Below are 7,125 nucleotides of genomic sequence, written 5' to 3'. Positions count from 1 at the left end.
TGGAGTTTTTTGTTCTAGCTTGGATGTCTGTTATCTGTGGTAATATGTAAATATTTTAGAGAATAACCAATATTTTATTACACTTGCTCTTGTTTTTTTTTTTTAAATTTGCATGGAACGATGAATAATTGTGACATACAAACAGAGCCGGACTTATGGGGGGCTGAGCAATTTCAGAGTCCAGAGAATATTTCATTTGAATTACATTTATACAATGTGATTAAGAACGAAAATATGCAAAATGCATTTGTATACGATGAAATTTCGTTGCGGATTTATTTGAGTCTAATGATCCCGAACGCAACTGGGGAAAGGTCTTTTTCGAAGATGAAACTGATTGAAAATAGGTTGCGTACGACTACGAAGAATGAAAGGCTGTCAAACTTAGCATTGTTTAGTTGCGAGTACGATATAATGAAGGAGTTGAATGTTGATTATTTAATTATTAAGTTCTCTGCCAAAAAAAACTCGCAAGAAAAAAATTCTAACAAATATTTGGTAACTTTTTAATAAAAAATAAATGTTTTTAACTCGTACGATAAAAAAAAACGGTTTTACTTTGTTTTGTGGCCCTCACTTAAAATTGGGCCCCGGGCCCCCACAATCGTAAATGCGGCTCTGCATACAAAGCTCAGTGTAGTAACGCGTCCTATCTCGTTGCTTGTCGTCTCACGAATCCCTGCTGATTCTGATTCTCCAATCCTCTTCGCTATCCTCTCACTACTACACTCTCATTCATTCAAAGTATATTAATAGGAAAGGTAACTGGTATTTCCCCGAAGCAAAGATCATCGGATAAAGGTATTACTAATATACTACAATCCCCCCCTTGGAATAAAGCTAATTAAACTATAACCCGTTGGTTTATTTATTTCATTATGCGTTTCAATGAGGAATATAATCGTCATATTTGCTTGGGGCCTTCCGTGTTCTCTTCATTAGTCCTTCTGTAGAAGTAGGATCCTCAGTGTCATCGTTTTCCCGAATCTGGCGAATCATCGTTATCATTATCGACAACTTTGTCTGACACCTTCTTCAAATGAGCTGAGTTGCGTCTAAACTCCTTACCCGATATTGTAGATTTGATGATTGTATCAGATCCAACTTTACTCTGCACGATGAACTCCTCGTTACTGAAATTAGTGTCCAGTTTATTACTTTTCCGCATACGTTTCGCTAGTACCGTATCGCCTTCATTTATTTTAGAGCTTTTGGCCCGTCGTTTACTATCTCCATATTCTTTCTCTTTTTGTTTCACTATTGCATCACGCTCACGCACAGCACCGTCCTCGTTAAAAATCATGATTGATGGAACCTTGCTTTTGATTCTCCTTCCAAACATAAGTTCTGCGGGTGATTTTCCTGTTGATGGATGATTCGTCGAATGATACGTTAAGATTTAATCACGCAACTCTTTTCTCCAGTCCTGGCCCAGCTCCTGTGCAATGCGTAATCGTTTCGGAATTGATCTATTCTGCCGCTCCACTTCGCCGTTAGACTGAGGCCAGTAAGGGATAGTATTCAAAATTTTGAATCCAGTACACTTACAAAACTCTTCTATCTCCGTACACTCAGTGCTAAACTGAGGAGCATTATCTGCCTTTATGAACGACGGAATACCAAACCTTCCAAACATAATAGCCAGTTCTCTTACCACATCAGTTGCTGTAGTAGTCTCCATTTCGCAAACCTCGATGAGTCGGGAATAATAATCGATTACCACGAGCAGGCTTTGTCCTTCCGGCAAAGGACCGAGAAAATCAATAGCCAATGTGTGCCAAGGATAGGACGGAAGTTGGCTGCGAGTCATTGCCTCCGGTGGATCCGGTGCTGCTACAAGAGTACAACCTCTACAGACTTTTACGTAGCTCTCGACATCGCCGTCCATTTTCGGCCACCACACGTTTGACCTTAAATGATTCTTCATCATCGTTATTCCCGGGTGACCATCGTGAGCAGCAGACTGCACTCTAGTACGTAAAGATTTCGAAATTACAATCTGATCACCCCTGAGCAGAACGTCTTCAAACTGACACAGTTCATTTCTCACCACCCGATATTCAATAGGCAAGCTATCTACGTCATTGAGCAGAGAATCCAACACGAATTTGATTTTAGAATCCGACACAGAAGCCTCTTTAATCTCTTTCCACGTGAGCGCCGTACAAGAAAGAGCCGACAGGGTTACTTCACGAACTATTATCTCTTCATTAGCGTCAAATGGTTTGGGAACTTGTACCGCTAGACGGGAAAAAGAATCAGCCACATTTTCTTTACCAGCAATATGTATCACCCTATTGTCAAAAGTTTGTAACCTCAAAACCCAGCGTTCGATTCGCGCGCACGGCTTGGAGCGGATTGCAGACAAAAACGCTAATGCTTTGCAATCTGTCAGGATATCGAACGATCTCCCTAGTAAATAAAACTGAAAACGTTCCACTGCCCAGACTATAGCCAGCGCCTCCTTTTCAGTCTGGCAGTATCTACGCTCAGTTTCGGTCAACGATTTGGAGGCGAAACTTACTACACGATGCTCGTTATGTTGGTTGAACTGGACTAGTATTACCCCTAGCCCATGCTAGTATTGCCCTTGCGTCAGCAATGACAGCTGTTCGGTCTGCTAATCTATAGAATCCTAGATTTTGATCATTGCTCAAAGCCGATTTTATCTCGTTGACCATTCGAATTTGACATCTTTTGCTAACAATTTTCGTCGTGGTTGATCTATAGTTGCTAAATTCGGTATGAACTGCACAACGTTACTTCACCGTTTGCCTTTGCAACCACGACGAGTGGAGATACCCAAGTGGTAGGTCCTGTTTTCGGCTCAATGATGTCACGTCGAAGAAGCTCGTCTAACTTCTTGTTGACAGCTTCTTCCAATGGGAGAGGTAGGCGGCGCATAGGTTGGAACACAGGAGCCATATCCGGATTGATGTGAATGAATGCTTTAACACCTTTGATAATCGAGAATGGCTGTGGTTTATTGTCGACCTGATTAATATTCAATCCGACTTTGAGGATTCCCAAGCACTTTGCTGTAGTGTCACCAAGGAGGCAACGCTGTCTACCTTCGACAACTAGAAATTCAGCCCGAGTCGTCTTTTTACTAACCCCTATCTCCGCCACAAAAGTTCCTAAAATCTTCAACGGATCTTTGCTTCCGTATGCCTTGAGAATCTTTTTTTTTTTTTTTTTTTTTTTAAGGGGGGATTTGTTAGTAGCTTAAGTATTTATGATAAATATTAGTAAATAATGAGTATGTGTGTCCAATCACAAATGGTGACTTCTCAACACTGTTAGAAATTTGTAATTCTAATTGTTAGGATTTGTTTGCTTTCGCAATTAGGACTTATCATTCGTAGGGATTTAAACCTACTTGTCAGAAAAGGGGAAGTAAACCTACAACTAACTTATTTGCTAACTTATTGGCTATAAAGAGAGCTTATCGTAGCAATTGAGGATTGCAACGATTTTTGTCGAAAATTGTTAATAATTTTATTTGACATAGTTTCTAATGGTTCAACACCAGTAAGTTTATGTAATTCGAGTGTACCAGACCAAGGAGGACGCTTTAAAATCATTTTCAGAATTTTATTCTGAATCCTTTGGAGCGTTTTCTTCCTTGTTGAACAGCAACTTGACCAGATCGGTACAGCATAAAGCATTGCTGGTCTAAAAATTTGTTTGTAAATCAAAAGTTTGTTTTTTAAACAAAGTTTAGAATTCCTGTTAATGAGAGGATATAAACATCTCGTATATTTGATGCACTTGGCTTGTATACTCTCAATGTGCTCTTTGAAAATAAGTTTTTTATCATAAATTAGTCCCAAGTACTTAACCTTGTCGGACCAACTTAAAATAACCCCATTCATCTTGACAACGTGATTATTGTTTGGCTTGAGGAAAGAAGCCCTAGGCTTATGCGGAAAAATTATCATTTGAGTTTTAGAAGCATTGGGAGAGATTTTCCACTTTTGCAAGTAGGAAGAAAAAATATCTAAACTTTTCTGCAATCGACTGCATATGACACGAAGGCTTTTTCCTTTTGCGGAAATGCTTGTGTCATCGCAGAACAATGACTTTGTGCATCCTGGAGGCAAATCAGGAAGATCTGAAGTGAATATGTTGTACAGGACTGGACCCAAGACTGAACCTTGAGGTACACCTGCTCTGACAGGAAATCTATCAGATTTTGAATTCTGATAGACAACCTGCAGAGTTCGATCAGTAAGATAATTTTCTAAAATTTTGATTAGGAAAATTGGAAAATTAAAAGTTTGCAATTTCGCAATCAAACCTTTATGCCAAACACTGTCGAATGCTTTTTCTATGTCTAAAAGAGCAGCTCCAGTGGAATAACCTTCAGATTTGTTAGCTCGTATCATATTAGTAACTCTGAGCAATTGATGAGTTGTGGAATGCCCATGGCGAAATCCAAACTGTTCATTTGCAAAAATTGAATTTTCGTTGATGTGTGACATCATTCTGTTAAGAATAATTCTCTCAAACAGTTTACTTATTGAAGAAAGCAAACTGATTGGTCGATAACTTGAAACTTCAGCTGGGTTCTTATCCGGTTTTAAAATGGGAGTAATTTTTGCATTTTTCCATAATTTGGGAAAATATGCAATTTTGAAGCAGCAATTGAAAATTTTCACTAAAAATTCCATTGTGCTCTCAGGGAGATGTTTGATTAGTATATTAAAGATTCCATCGTCACCAGGTGCTTTCATATTTTTGAAATTTTTAATAATTGATTTAATCTCATTCAAGTTAGTTTCAATTATTTCTGCAGGTAAAAACATCTGGGAAGAAATTAAATCAAATTGACGTGTGACTTCATTTTCAATTGGACTCACAAAATTCAAATTTGAGTTATGAACATTCTCAAACTGCTGAGCAAGTCTTTGAGCCTTTTGTTCATTGGATACAAGAAAACGTTCACCATCTTTTAAAACTGGAATAGGCTTTGAAGGTTTCTTAAGAATCTTCGACAGCTTCCAAAATGGTTTTGAATATGGTTTCAATTTTTCAACCTCAGTCTCAAAATTTTGATTTCTCAGAAGAGTAAATCTATGTTTAATCTCTTTCTGTAATTCTTTATAAATAGTTTTAATAACAGGGTCACGAGAACGTTGATATTGACGTCTGCGGACATTTTTCAAACGAATTAGAAGTTGAAGATTTTCGTCAATTATTGGTGAATCAAATTTCATTTGAGCCTTTGGAACAGAATAATTCCTGGCATCAACAATTGCACATTTTAATGCTTCCAAAGCGGAATCAATATTCACTTCGTTTTGCAAATCAAGCTCATTATTGAAATTTCTCTCAATATGAGTTTTGTATCTTTCCCAATTAGCCTTGTTATAATTAAAAACAGAGCTCATAGGGTTTAAAACTGATTCATGTGATAAAGAAAAAGTTATTGGAAGATGGTCAGAATCAAAGTCAGCATGTGTGATCAAATCACTACATACATGACTTTGATCTGTTAGCACCAAATCAATAGTTGAAGGGTTTCTTACAGAAGAAAAGCATGTAGGACTATTCGGAGACAAAATAGAATAGTATCCTGAAGAACAATCATTGAATAAAATTTTGCCATTGGAATTACTTTGAGAATTATTCCATGAACGATGTTTAGCGTTAAAATCGCCGATTATGAAAAATTTCGAACGATTTCTAGTGAGTTTTTGTAAATCACCTTCAAAATAGTTTTTGAGCTCGCGTGTGCATTGAAATGGTAAATATGCTGCGGCAATAAATAAAATCCCAAGTTCAGTTTGAACTTCAATTCCCAAAGTTTCAATAACTTTCGTCTCAAGATGGGGAAGAGCACGATGTTTGATTCGGCGATGAATAACAATTGCAACTCCACCGCCGGAACCCTGAATCCTATCATATCTATGAACCACGTAATTGGGATCATATTTTAATTTTATGTTAGGTTTCAAAAATGTTTCAGTAATAATTGCAATATGCACATTATTTACTGTTAAAAAATGAAAAAGCTCATTCTCATTGGCCTTCAATGAGCGAGCATTCCAATATAATATTTTAATTGTTTTATTTAAAATCATTGCTAAATTTTAAATTAGAAACAATTTTAATAGTAAAATTTGTGCCTATTTGAATGGCTTCAAACATTGATTTTGCCTGCAACATGGCGTTCATAAGATCGAACATTGCCTGTTGCAAAAAAGAAAGTTTACCTGCCGTAATAGGCCCCAGGCAGTTGACATTAGAAAAAATATTTTCGGCAGCAATATTAGCTGGAGTTATAGGTGTACAATTATTTTCTAGCGTGTTTTGCTTACCCATATTAACGGTCATTTTCGAACTACCAACACTAGGCGGTATAATGTTCGAACTACCTGTAACCTGTGCATAAGTTAAACGGGTATGCAAAGGAGTAGGTAAACTATGCGTCACTGGTACGCTTGGAGAATTTTGTTTTGAAGTTGGTTTTAATTGAGAAATTGAATTTTGTTTACCTTGCCTTGCCTTAACAATTGCTAAACGGACTGGGCATTGATAAAAATTTGACATATGGTTGCCGTTACAATTCGCACAGCGAAAATTTTTACTCTCTTTCACAGGACATGTGTCCTTTGTGTGAGAAGAGTCTCCACAATTAAGACATTTTTGGTCCATGTTACAGAATTTGGAACCATGGCCATAACGTTGGCAAGTACGGCATTGGGTGATATGCTTTTCACCTCCGCCATACTTCCTATAAATTTCCCACTTTACACGCACATTATACAAAGCATGTGCTTTTTCAAAAAATTTTAAGTTGTTAACCTCATTGCGGTTAAAATGAACTAAATAATTAACAAGGGAAATTCCAGTTCTCTGACTGTTTTCGCCTCGTGATTTTTGTTTCATTAGAATTACTCGGGTAGGGGCTATGCCAAGTAATTCTGTTAAAGTAAGTTTGATCTCATCAACGGTTTGATCGTTGGTGAGACCTTTCAAGACAACCTTGAACGGCTTGGCGTTCTTGGTGTCGTATGTAAAAAATTTATACATCTTGTCAGTTAAATACTGAACAAGACGATCACGACCCTTTACTGAGTCGGCTAATAAGCGGCATTCACCTCTACGGCCAATCTGATA

The sequence above is a fragment of the Wyeomyia smithii genome, chromosome 1 (assembly GCF_029784165.1).
Source record: "Wyeomyia smithii strain HCP4-BCI-WySm-NY-G18 chromosome 1, ASM2978416v1, whole genome shotgun sequence".
NCBI classification, from domain to species: domain Eukaryota; kingdom Metazoa; phylum Arthropoda; class Insecta; order Diptera; family Culicidae; genus Wyeomyia; species Wyeomyia smithii.
The sequence above is the reverse complement of the archived record's forward strand: the minus strand, read 5'-3'. Positions refer to the sequence as shown.